Source organism: Juglans regia, chromosome 11 (genome assembly GCF_001411555.2).
Source record: "Juglans regia cultivar Chandler chromosome 11, Walnut 2.0, whole genome shotgun sequence".
Lineage (NCBI taxonomy): Eukaryota > Viridiplantae > Streptophyta > Magnoliopsida > Fagales > Juglandaceae > Juglans > Juglans regia.
In genome coordinates, this window is record NC_049911.1 from 4,845,985 (window position 1) to 4,860,143 (window position 14,159).

The window sequence follows — 14,159 nt, forward strand, 5'->3', positions numbered from 1 at the left end:
GGGCCGTGGGAATTGGGATGGGGTGAAGGGAGAGAGATTCCCACTCTCATACCTCAAGGCCCCACCACGCCGAGCAAAGGGGAGGGATCTCATGTCACCTCTTGGAGGTTTGATCGACAAATCTCTGCCCTGCAGCCTTGCGTGGATTTTATTTATTTTTAGACATCAAAATACTTCTTCCCATTTCATTCATCATATAAAAATAAGTTACAAGGCATTTCTTTCTCTACAATAGAACTGATCTCAATTGGACCCTCTTCAATCCAGCAAGTCTCTCCATGCACATGTAGTAGTGCCCTTTTAACTAGCTCATGAGCTACACTAATCCCTTATCTATAGATAAATTTCACTTTACATTCTTGTCTTTGGTCCAAACTGTGTCTCATATCTTCCATCCATGCATATGTAACCTCACTGATCTTTATTTCCTTTATTAGTTTCTACGCATCACCTTCTTATGCCGGACATAATAGAGATTATTTTATGAAATCCATAAGTCGGACTTAAATAGTTACAAAATTTGACATTATGAATATTTTTCTAAAATTAGAAAAATCTAAATTATTGTCTAAGAAATAAATACATAAATAAATAAGAATCCTACAAAAAATTTGGTCAAAATTGAAATCATAATCACTTTCAAACTTAAAACCAAATATTTATTAACAAGACAAGAATGAGTATAAATATATGATTTGGGAGAAAATAATTTATATCGTAAATATATATGATTTGGGGGGAAAATAACTGATACCCTATATCAATTTGGGTTTGCACCATTATAGGTATCGTAGATTGGTATAGAGTTACACCTTATAGAGATTGTCTATCCTCAAACTCTTCTTCCTTATAGTAGTAAATCCACTCAACCTCGTACAATAAATCAACGAAACCTCCAGTTTGAAGAATATTAGGAAATTTCAATAAATCAACTCTAAAATCGACATCCCTATGACGCTCCTCCCGACCACGATGCTCCTAGAATAGAGCACGATTGTGATACGGGTTCTCAAAGTTAGAATTGAAATCGTGATCTTTCATCTCACGATCACCGATATCCTGCGCCGTTAGACGTCAGGTTAACTTTACAACCTGTCTCTGCAAATCCTCAATCATCACATCTTGAACACTACGATCATGTTGTGGGACTTCCTCGTTCGGAACCTGCCCACGATGACCAGGAGCACCAGCCATGGAAACTGATGAGATATAACCTCAGAAAAGATTCTTAAACTCTGATGCCAACTGACGCCAGACATAATAGTGATGATTTTGCATGCTAGTTTCAACAGATAATCAAAATAGAGAAGACGAGATTTGCCCAAAACACAGAGAAAACAACTCTGAAAATTATTAATTAATAGTAAAATTCAAAATTAAATTATGAAGCCCACAAGCCGGACTTAAATAGCTGCAAAATTTAAAATTATGAAGATTGTTTCAAAAATGAAAAAATCTAAATTATTGTATGAGAAATAAATATATAAATAAATAAGAATCTTACCAAAATTTTGGTCAAAATCGAAATCATAATAATTTTATAAATATTATATATAGTAAAAATAATAAATATTTATAAATATGTATAGTATAAATATATGTAAATATATATCTATAAAAAAGAAATTGGGTGTGGGGCGAGGCCACGGTTTGGGCCATACCGCTCCCTACCCCTGCCAGTCTGGGCTTTCCACCCTTATTCATAGTAGCATCAAAGTTGATCTTGTACAACCTTTAGTTGGTGGTAACCATTTGACTTCATCCCTCCTTTGACCCGTTCTAACTTGTTGCTCCTCGTTCCCCTATTTAGATTATTGAAACATTTTAAGGTTAGATAAGACACTTTGTATAACTTGGGCAATCAAATCTTTCCTCAAACAAATATATGTTTCTTCTAAACCAAATGTCTTTAAAAATCATAGCACTTTTTACAGTGAACTTCCAATCTTTCGTATGTCCCCATATTGCCTTATTTTCCTCCCCTCTTCTGCTTAGTGGGATGCTACAAATCTGGATGGCTTCCTCTCTATAAAAAATGTCATGTATCATCTATTCATTCCAACACCTAAGCTCTTCACTCACCAAAGCACTCACTTTCTTGTCTTCATTCAATATTTTAACAGGTGACCTCACTTTTGAAGAAAAGGTTTGAGGTATCCACTTTTACTTCCATATAGATAAACTCTTACCATTACCAACCCTTCATACAATACCTTCTTTTATCAAAACCTGTGCTGACATCAAGCTCCTGCACTTAAAAGAGGGACTACCTCTCAACTTAGCTTCCACAAATTGAGACTGTTTGTAATACTTTTCCTTAAACACTTTAGCTACCAGTGTGTTTGTGTTTTGTTGTACCCTCTAGCATTGCCGAGCCAATATAGCCCTATTAAAAACCTTAATGTCACGAAATCCCATTCCACCAATTTTTTCCCCCCATCTTTTCCCATCTCTTCCAATGTATACCCTTCCCAAAATTTGGATAGTAGAACATTTATCTCCTAGCACAGTCTTTTTGGAAGCAGGAACACATTCATTGTGTAAGTGAGAATAAATTGTAACACAGTTTTTATCAACACCTCCGTCCTAGCCGTGGATAGAAATATGTTTTTCCAGCAATTGATATTCTTCCATATCCATTCTTTTATACCCTTGAAAGACTGGTACTTTGATCCGCCAATCATGGTTGGTAGACCTACGTACTTTCCATAATCCCCACAAATAACTGATCCAACTTCTTGCAACATTTCCTTTTTACAAGATCTCTAGTGTTAGAGCTAAACAAAATAGAAGTTTTTTTTGTCTATTGAGTACCTACCTAGATGGCCTTTCAAAAACCTGCAAAATCTCTTGGATTATCATCCAATCCTTTACACTGGCTTTACTAAATATCATACAATCATATGCAAACAACAAATGTGTGACCTTTGTACCTCCTCTAGCAGCAGCCACACCACCCATCTTTCCATTTTGTTTAGCTTTATATAATAGAGAACTCAGTCATTCAGCACACAAAATGAAAAGGTAATGTGACAATGGGTCCCATTGCCTCAATCCCCTTGTTAGTTTGAATCTGTTTCTTGACTTTCCATTCACCATTATTGAGTATGAGACTGATTCCATACAGGTCATTACCAATTGAATCTACTTTTTTGTAAACCTCATCCTTCTCATCATATCTCGTAGAAACTATCATTCTATTCAATCGTACGCCTTTGACATATCCAACTTTAATGTCATATTTGTAGTGTTGCCTTTTTTCCTTGACTTCATTGAATTCGGAAGTTCGTAAGCCACCATTACATTATCTGTTATAGATCTCCCTGGTACAAAAGCATTTTGACTACTAGAAATAATGTGAGCTAACACTTTCTTGAGCCCGTTTATTGAAGCTTTTGCAATTAGTTTATACACTACATTACACAATGAGATAGGCCTATAGTCATTTATAGACACAGGGGCACTGATTTTAGGCACTAGAGTAATATTGGTGTGGTTTAACATGCAATGCATACTTCCCCCATTTAGAAAATCAAGAATGACCTTACATACCTTAGGCCCCACAGTAGTCCAGTGCTCTTGATAGAATCCAACATCAAAACCATCTAGTCTTGGTGATTTGAATGGGCTCATTTATTGCAATGCTTTAGATATCTCCATAGTAATGAAAGGATCCTTAGGAATTGAGTTTAGCTCATCTATCATCCTTTGATCAATGCACTGAAGGCATCCATCTATTTCTGTTGAACTAGGTACTATTGTAGTGTATATTACCTCAAAATGATTCTTAAAAGCCTAATCTCACCCTTCTCACACCTTAAGATCCCCTCAACATCTTTTATTCTTTTAATTAAATTCTGCTTCATTCTTTGGGTGGCACATGCATGAAAGAAACATGCATTTCTATCTCCATGTTGATACCAATGTCTATTTGCCCTTTGCCTCCACTTCATATCCTCCTTTGCAGAAGAATGCCCAACTCCTTTTGTAATTTAATGATGGCCTCAACATTGGGCCCAGGGGCACTGATTTTAGGCACTAGAGTAATATTGGTGTGGTTTAACATACAATGCATACTTCCCCCATTTAGAAAATCAAGAATGACCTTACATACCTTAGGCCCCACAGTAGTCCAGTGCTCTTGATAGAACCCAACATCAAAACCATCTAGTCTTGGTGATTTGAATGAGCTCGTTTATTGCAATGCTTCAGATATCTCCATAGCAATGAAAAGAGCCTTAAGAATTGAGTTTAGCTCATCTATCATCCTTTGATCAATGCACTGAAGGCATCCATCTATTTCTGTTGAACTTGGTACTGTTGTAGTGTATATTACCTCAAAATGATTTTTAAAAGCCTAATCTCACCCTTCTCACACCTTAAGATCCCCTCAACATCTTTTATCCTTTTAATTAAATTCTGCTTCCTTCTTTGGGTGGCACATGCATGAAAGAAACATGCATTTCTATCCCCATGTTGATACCAATGTCTCTTTGCCATTTGCCTCCACTTCATATCCTCCTTTGCATAAGAATGCCCAACTCCTTTTGTAATTTAATGATGGCCTCAATATTGTGTTGACCTTCCTCATCTTGTAACTGTCTTAATAGCCCATAATTTTCTTTTATGGTCTTCTTTGTATTAGCACACTCATTCTTACTCCATGATATTAACGGTGATCTACATTGTTGTAAGTACACATGTACATCCTTTAAAGTTTAGACGCCTCATCTTTCATCGACTCCTCATTTATAATTTTCTTGCAGCCTTCATCTAAGCCCTAAGCCATCCCATATTTGAATGAACAACTATATCCTTTCCTCTTATAGCTCTCATGCTAGTGGGACAAAAGTAAGGGCCTGTGATCTGAACTTCTTGCCACTAGAACTTCCACCTTCACATTCCTTGAACATATTGAGCTAGTCTTTATTTGCAACTCCTCTATCCAATCTTTCCTTGGTAAAAGTATCATTTGCATGCTTGTTACTCCACATATACTTCGAGCCTCTTCATCCTAAATCAAATAATTCACCCTTCTCCAAAGCTTGCCTGAACCTCTCCATTTGTACCTCACTTCAAGGTCTGCCCCCTATTTTTTCATCATGTGTTAAAATTTCAATAAAATCACCACAAATCATCCAAGCCATATTATCAAAAGGTTCCAAGGCCGCTAATAAGTCCCACGTTTCTTGTCTTGTATTAAGTCAGGCTAACCATAGAATCCTGTGAATTGCCATTCTTTGCTTCCCTCAACCTCATTTATTCTAGCACTGATATGATTTCTAAAGTAGGATTCTATTGTCACCCCTACCTCCAGTCTCCACATTAGTGCAACTCCACCACTTCTTCCCACTGGATCCACCACCAAGCATCCATCAAACTTCAATTTACTCTTTAAACAGTCTCATTTCCTTGAGCTGAACTTAGTTTAAAAACTAAGTCAGGTCACTTATCCTTCACAATTCAGTGAAGGTCTTGAACTACTCGAGGGTTCCCAAGCTCCCGAAAATTCCAATTATAAGTATTTTCATGGCTCTTGGCAGAGCTGTCTAGCAATCTCTGCTAATTGATCATTTGCATCTTACCCCTCCATGTTAACATCACTCCTAAGTTTCTTTATGTTCTCCACACACTCAATCTCATCATCCTCATCTATTAGACCTTTTCTTGAATGACATCAAACTCCCTGGTAATGAATGCATGCCTTTGTCCGTGGTTCGTATCTTCCGCTTACATTTATTTCTTACTGTGTTTCTATCTCTCGTAGCATAGCTGGTATCAGTAGTTGCCTCCACTATTTTGAAATAGGCTGGGCTTGTTTGTGCTTTTGGCCCATTTTATTTTACTACTTTTGATTGCACCGCAATGGTCTGTTCTATATCTTGGCCCAAGCCCAAACCATTTCCCTCATCTTCCTCCCTGTTTTCAAACTCAACCCTCCCCTCATTTCGTGCCTCAAATCTCTCTTTCTTCTCATGCAATGGCTTTCCAGTTTCTACAGACTCAAAATTTATCTAAACTCAAATACGGAAATGTCCTTGGATTATCGCCTAACCAACCATCTTTCCCGCTTTTCGCTGCCCCTTTGGTCTCGCTCACCTTCTTTGACCCCTTTACCTCCATTGTTGCCCTTCCAACTACTAACTTCATCATTGTACATCTTGTGCCCCTCTTCGAATCCCTTTTTCACAAATGGTACAACTTGTCTCTAGCTTCATCTCATAATAGTTCTATCCCCTCTTAGGCATGTTCCAAATTATTGGGCTTCTGTTGACTTCTCAAATAGACATCCACCAGTTTCATGTACCAAACAACCATAGTCAACACACAACCTTGGGAGTTTTCATATTTTATCGGAATCATCCAAACCTTCTCACCATTCACACGAAGAGTGCGTCCTCTAGTTAACGCCATGTTCAACATCAGTTCCACTTTTATTCTCAAAAACTTACCCCATCCAATCCCGTCCTCCGGTACAACAACTTCACTTACTTTACCTATAGAACTCCCATTATGTTCACCACACTCTTTATTCATGTATGCCAACGGTAGATTATGGAGCTGAATCCAAAACTTTTCGCTTTTGAAGTTAATTTTTCTCGGTTGAGAAAACTCGTCAAACACTTTGAACACCAATAAGCAACTATCAAACAACCATGGTTTACCTTCCAAGACTCTCTATTAATCTGCATGTATCGCAAAAGTTATCATAAATACATTGGGACCACAATCCTGGAACACTGTCGGTTTATTGATCCTCCAGACCTTGGCCATTGTCGCTGCAAGCACCTCTTTCTCGATAACTTGATCCATGCATAATTTCCTCACTAAATTGCGTTCTCCTTTCCTCTGTATTTCTTTCAGTTCATCTCCTCCTACTTCCAAAATATTTGTTTCCTCATCTGTGAGCTTTAGTCGACACCATTTATCCTCATGATCATCCATCTCTTACTCCACTCTTCTTGTTCCAAAAACATTAATCAAACAGACTACCACTCACTCTACCTCTTGTGTGGATTTAAATCACTTAAAATTTTGAGATTCAAAGCAAAAGAGATGGATAGATAGATAAATAGATAGATGGCTTTGTTTGGATTAAAAAATTGTCTCAACTCATTTCATCTCATCTAATCATTACAATTTTTTCAAATTTTCAAACAAAATATAATAATCAATTCAACTTTTTCAAATATCAAAACAAAAATAATAATAAAAATTATATTCTAACAATATTTTATTCAATTTTCAACTCTCATCTCATCTCAACTCAACTTAATATCCAAACCTCCGTATTTATAGTACTTGTTCGAGTGAATTTCTTATACAATATAAATATTCCATAAATGCTGTAAAATCCATTTATGTTTCTACATCTCTTTTGCTCTAAATCCTAAAATTCATATAGAAATTCTAAAGCACCGAAATTCTTGTATAAGTGCGAAGACTAAACGTGCAATGTGTAATTGCACACGGGATATAAAAGTACGCCATGCATAGAAAGATTGGATTTACGTACAATATTCTAGTGAGAGTGCAACTATCTTGTTCATTAGAAAAACTTTATTTGCATGCTGACGTGGAAGATACACGTTCCATAATATTAACATGACATAATTTGATTTATAAAAAAATTAAAAAAATGATCTTAGTCGAAGAAGATGATCCCTCTTTTGTGTAGAGAAATCACCTGTTTTCCTATGCCTATTTGGAGCCGTTGATTTCCTACAAAGGGTTTTCACCCAAAACTTAACTACTTTGCTTTGTCACTTAAACTTTTCCATTTCTTTATCTTCCTTCCTTTTATCTTTGGTGATCCTTTTCTAATGTGCTGGGGTTTGTTGATTTCATCCGTAGCAAGAGGTGCGGATATTACAAGCTCGGCAGCTTGAAACATCTTGAAGTAAGGCAATAATCCCTAGGCATTGATAAGTAGTACTAAAAAAGAACGAGACCCTATGCATTGCAAATCTCTTTAATCTCACTTTTGTAGATTCTTGTACTCATAACGTCCAAAAAAGGTTCAAAAGTATCCTAAATACAGCTGGGCGATATGTCAGACTTGGTAGAAGGTTTCCTACAGCTGATGGCCTGCTTTCCTCACCATTCGCCTAGGCTAACATGGTCATTGTCTCCCATTTTTTTCCCCATCACTTTCCGCCATTTCTTTTATTTATGTTTAGAGTAATTCTGTATATAAATATAAAGTTTCTAAACTAATATTTTGAATACCATACCGAAAATTATACCGGTCAAGATATTTAAACGAAATATTTCGATATCAATATCGTTTAATGTATATTTCGGAATAGTCAATATATGAATAAATTATATACATAAATTATATTCTAAAATAATAATTTATATATGAATAAATTATATATAACTGCATATATATATATATAAATTATAAATAACCTAGTCTAAATTAAGGGTAAAAAAATAAATTTATAATTTGAAAAAATAAAAAATAAATAAAAAAATTGAAGAGTGAAATATAGGTCGATACAGACTGAAATTGAGATCGATAGGATCGATATTTAAACCGATATGAAATGTATATGATATTTGTACCGACTCAACAGCCAGTACGACAAATGTTGACCGTATCGGCATGATACGAGATCTAAAACAGTGGCATAAACGTCTCATATTGCTTATTAAAAGACTTTGGAAATGGGTGTTGTGAATTGACATGTTGCATAATAAAATATAACTCATCTCAACTCATTTTAATTCATCATTATAATTTTTTTAAATTTTAACACAAAATATAATAAATAATTTAATTTTTTTAAATTTTAAAATAATAATAATAATATTAAAAAATAATATTTTATTATCTCAACTCAACTCAATTCAATTCACTTCAACATCTAAACACAATCTATATATCAATCCATTCGACCAAGAAATGGGTGGTGAGTTGACAAGTTGTAAAGTGCCAGCACGAATATAACCGAAAGTCGAACATCTGCACAGCACTTTTTGACAAATAAGAACAACTTGTTCTCGTACGTCGAAGAGGTTTATTTTATAGAGTTATGCCTAAATTAATATTTTGAATACCATATCAAAAACTGTATCGATTAAGATATTAGAATAAAATATTTCGATATCAATATCGTTTCATATACGTTTCGTAATAGTTAATATATAAATAAATTATATATATAAATATATATATAAATTATATTTCAAAATAATAATCTATATATGAATAAATTATATATAAATATATATAAATTATAAATAATCTAGTTTAAATTGAAGGTTAAAAAATAAATTTATAATTTAAAAAAAAAAAATAATAAAAAAAAAATTGAAGATCGAAATATATTTTGATACAGACCGAAATTGAGGTCTATAGAGCCGATATTTAAGTCGATATGAAAGGTATATGATACATGTATCGGCTCAATAGTCGGTACGGTAAATATTAACCGTATCGACTGATACAATACAAGATCTAAAACAGTGATTTAGCGTTGCACATTGCTTATTAAAAGACTTTGGAAATGGGTGTTGTGAATTGACATGTTGCATAATAAAAGTTTATGTATGAATCCATCTCGAGCAAGAAATGGGTGGTGAGTTGACAAGTTGTAACGTGTCAGCACGAATATAACCGAAAGTCGAACATCCGCACAGCACTTTTAGACAAATAAGAACAACTTGTTCTCGTACGTCGAAGAGGTTTATTTTATGGAGTTATGCTATATATAAATTTTAGTGTGTAAATTTTGCTCATGTTTGTAGAAAAGTGCATTAAAAAAAAAAAATTGCTTTTGTTTCTGTTTAAAGTATTGTTATTATAATACGTCTATATCACATATTGATTTGTGTGATATAATTTAATTTAAAAGATAAATTTTAAAATTTAAATTTTACAAATCAAATCTTATTATTTAAATTATGTGAATGAAGTATTTTATATACTGACTTGATAATAGAATAATCTTTTCATGATGAAATCCAATTTTTTTACAAAAAGAATCTGTAAGAAGCTTGTATAGGTTTTTTTTTAAAGGAATAAGTTTATATAGTTGGAACTTATACAAAATTTTATTCAATTTTATGTCCATGATAAACATTTTGTCAAAAAAATAAAATGTCCATGATAAATACTAACTCGCAACGTCTATATTCATTTGAAATGATAATTATAATTAAAAGACTTTGGAACTTTCTATGATTTTAGGTAAAATGTTATGAATTCATTAGGTAGAACTCACTCTTGAAAACCGATTTATAAGGGAATGATGCCTAGAGATTTATAAACTATCAAACAATCTCATACCTATTCGATGTGGGATCATAACAACCACTAAGCTCTGCAGCTGACGTCCACGGCGATCCCAACGCTCACACGGGCTGGCAGTGTGTTAGGTCTTTTCTAGTCCCGAACGAACATTGACATGCCAGCATTACCCCCTGTGCCGCACGATTATAACGGTGCCAACATGGACTGCATACGTGGGGTGATTTTGATATCATTTGTTATGAATCTATTAGATTGAACTCACCTATGAAAACCGGCTTACAAGAAAAGAGTGCCTAAGGATTTATAAACCACAAACTAATCTCATAACTTTAGTTAATCTGGGATCGTAACATAAAACTAACGAAGAGTCTCTGCATTTAGACCTTTTCTAAAAATGAAAGGAAAATACTCTAGCTATAAAGGGACTACACATAAACAATCTCACAAATTGATGTGGTTTGATATTGTTTGTCAGATTATAAAATTATTTTTATTATAAAATAAATTTAACGGATTAGATGAAGTCAAGTCAGTTCGGAAGATTATTTTTGTATAATTCCTTTAGTTTATTTCTTTAGTTTTATTATTTTTTAATATTTTACTTTTTATAAACGATTTGTGTCTTTTTAATTATGAGTAATATCGCATTCATTTTAGAAAATAGTGAAATATGTTATTAAAAAATTAATTTTTTATTTAAATCCTAGATTTATTTAATTTTTTTAAAAGTAATGTATGATATATGACTGTAAATATTATTATTTTTAATTTTTATATCGTAAAATATTATGGATAAAAATACTCTGTTTATCGATACTTGGAACTAATCGTTTTCTTTTCTTTTCCGCTTTTATACCATAAAGACGGCCGCATTAAGCTTTGCTGTCCGGGACCCACTAAAAAGACGCGGAATCAATTCGCGATGAGGGCACTCCACCTTCTTTACAGTTCACAGCGAGTAATACGCCAGCTGTCCTCGTAAAAAGGAAAATGCTATGAGTCCGAAATTCCAACGCTAGTCTCGATTGATTTTTTATTATTTAATAATTAAAAAAATATTTTTTAAAAATATTATAAATATTATTTAAAAAATTAAAAAATACATTAAAAAAATAGAGAAGATTATACGTATCGTATAGTTGAAGCTAGTCCGTCACGGGCAAGTTGGAATATAATTATTTTTATATTACTTTATTATTCTTTATAAATTATTTATTATTATTTTATTAATATTTATAAACTATATTATTATTATTTACAAATAATATATATAAATTAATTGATGGAGGTTTTTTAGATTGTTAATTGATAAAGATTTTAAAATTAGAACTATACTCCTTTTATGATTTTTTTTAAAATCATTTATAATTATTTTTTTTATATTTTTAATTAAAGTGAATTCTATATAATAAAAAATATTAATATTTAATAATAATGAGATTTATAATAAGTGATGTTTTTTAACATATCGTATAGTTGTAAGTAACAATTTTTTTAAATGTATATATGTATATATATTAAATATCTTAATATGTAACTTATCATAAAAAATATTTAATAATTAGTCGAAGTATTTTGTTGTTAGAGAAAAAATACTTACAACCGTGAATTACGTAACCGCCGCGTAATCGCTTTGAAAAAAATGAATAAAACATGAGACCCATATGAAAAAAATTAATTTTTTAAAAGTGGACCCCACTCTTTTTCAAAGCGATTACGCGACGGTTACGCACTTCACGGTTGTATGTAGAATTACTCTTTGTGTTATTGGGTTAGAAATATATTTCTAAAAGAAATTTAGAATGGAAATTTTTTTATGAGCATTGCAAAAAGAAGATAAAAAGGGATAACGACGGAGCTATAAGTTTTTATAATTTATTTTAAATTAATTAATATGATTATTTCATTTTATTAAAAAATAATTTCAATTTTATATAACTATTCTATCTTAATTATAAACTAGTTATAGATAAATTTATATTTTTCATGAGTAAAGATATATCTACAATTCTTTTACAATTATTTTATAATTAATCTTCAAACCATCAGTAAAATTATACCACTCCAACAAAAATAAATTTTAATATTATAAAACTATCCCCTATTTCATATAAAATTATAAATTAGCTGTAAAATAATTAAAAAGTTATCTTCTTTCATTGGGTGGCTCTACTGGGAGCCCGCTAGGTTCCCGTTAGTGTATTTTAAATATTTTTTTTCTCTTTATATATATTTTAATAGTTTTAAATATTTAAAAAAAATAAAAAATAATTAGAATATCATTAAAAAATAATTTCTTAATTATTAAGTAAAAAAATAAAAAATTACAAAAAGTGCGAGAAAAGGATAATAAATAGAGAGAAGAATAACTTCTATTTTTTAAACTTCTACTTTTGTGGAACACAGATAAATTCCGACAAAGGATGTGAGGCAGCTTTGAACGGAGGGTGGGTGTGCATGTTGCGTCTGTTACCAACTCCTTTCTGATACAAGTCTCAGTTTCATTGTCTCTTCCTTTCTCTTAATTTGTTCTTCTGAGCTGTAAAAGGTTTGAAGGTCTGTGCGTTTTGTTAATTAGTCAGAGATGAGTGACCCTAAGTATGCGTACCCCTACCCTGCTCAAGGTATGCATGCTCTTTTCCTCCTAATTTACCAGCTTCTTTCACTATTTTCATTGACTTTCTACCTGTTTAATTCTTCTGTTTATCTACTTATTTTCTGTCATTTTTGCTTATATTTGGGGATTAAAGTCTTTAATTCTTCTTGATTTATTGAACTACTGGTTGGAAAAATAGTGGGTAAACTTTACCTTTGTTTGGTTTTTTGGGTTTGTTCTTTTTTCTGGGCTATATTTGTATACGGTAGGAAAGCTCTGAAATTTTAATTTTTGGGACTTGGAATAGGAGTTTTCTTTAATCTCTTAATTCTCTGCCTTTATAGTCTAGAAAAACTGTTTTTTTCCGCCCTAGCTTGGTGGAGTTGATACATATTGCCATGCCTGCCACTGCCAGGTTATTATCAAGGACCCCCAGTGATGGCACCTCCACAGTATGCTGCACCACCACCCAGGAGGGAACCAGGTTTCCTTGAGGGATGGTAAATGTCTCTCTCTCTCTCTCGTCTCTCCCTGCAAATTTTTCTGAAACATGTTTCTTTTCTCTCTCCCCCTGATCCCTCTCCTAAATCTTGAAGTATTAATTACCCATGATCTAAAAAGATAAAGGTACCAAAAAGTTCAGTTCTAGTGTTTTTTTTTTCTGATTTATGGATATTGTTTTGGAACAGTTTAGCAGCTCTGTGTTGCTGTTGCCTCCTTGACGAGTGTTGCTGCGACCCATCCATCATCTTTATCAGCTGATGATCATCATGCATCCTGTAATTTCATGCACTAATATCATTTCCCCACTTATAAATAGTAATAGGTAGTGTCACCTCTTGCCGCTTGATGGTGTTCTTCTGTGATCATGTAATGTTTCAAACTTATAAATAGTTGGTGTGTCCGGATCATCTCTATCTTTTGTGCTGTAGTTCTCTGTACATTATTCATCATTTTTCTCTCTTCTTTTGGTTTGGTTTGCAGAATTTTTTCGCCTTTTAATTGCTTGTTTCTTGACCTTTTCTTTTATTTTAATGCGTTTGAATTTTTTTAAAAAAAAGTTATTATTTTCTTTATATAATAGTAAAAAAAAAACTTTATCGTTACTATTTGTTACTCTTTTTATAAATTGGACGGTGTTATGTCCACACCTCCCAACTCTCATTGATAGCTACGTTAGGTATAATTTATCTTTTATATATATATATATATGTTTTTCTTATAATTTTAGATATTTAAAAATATATATATAATATTATTAAAAAATATTTTTTTAATTATTAAATAAAAAAAAAATTACAG

The 14,159-nt window shown here is 32.6% G+C and overlaps 1 long non-coding RNA gene across 1 annotated transcript; it reads left to right on the forward strand.

The window, feature by feature from the left end:
* Positions 1-12,642: 12,642 nt before the first annotated feature.
* Positions 12,643-13,839, forward strand: LOC118349838. Its single transcript, XR_004802781.1, has 3 exons — positions 12,643-12,885; positions 13,273-13,357; positions 13,547-13,839. It is a non-coding gene; the product is annotated as an uncharacterized LOC118349838 (long non-coding RNA).
* The last annotated feature ends 320 nt before the right edge of the window (positions 13,840-14,159 follow it).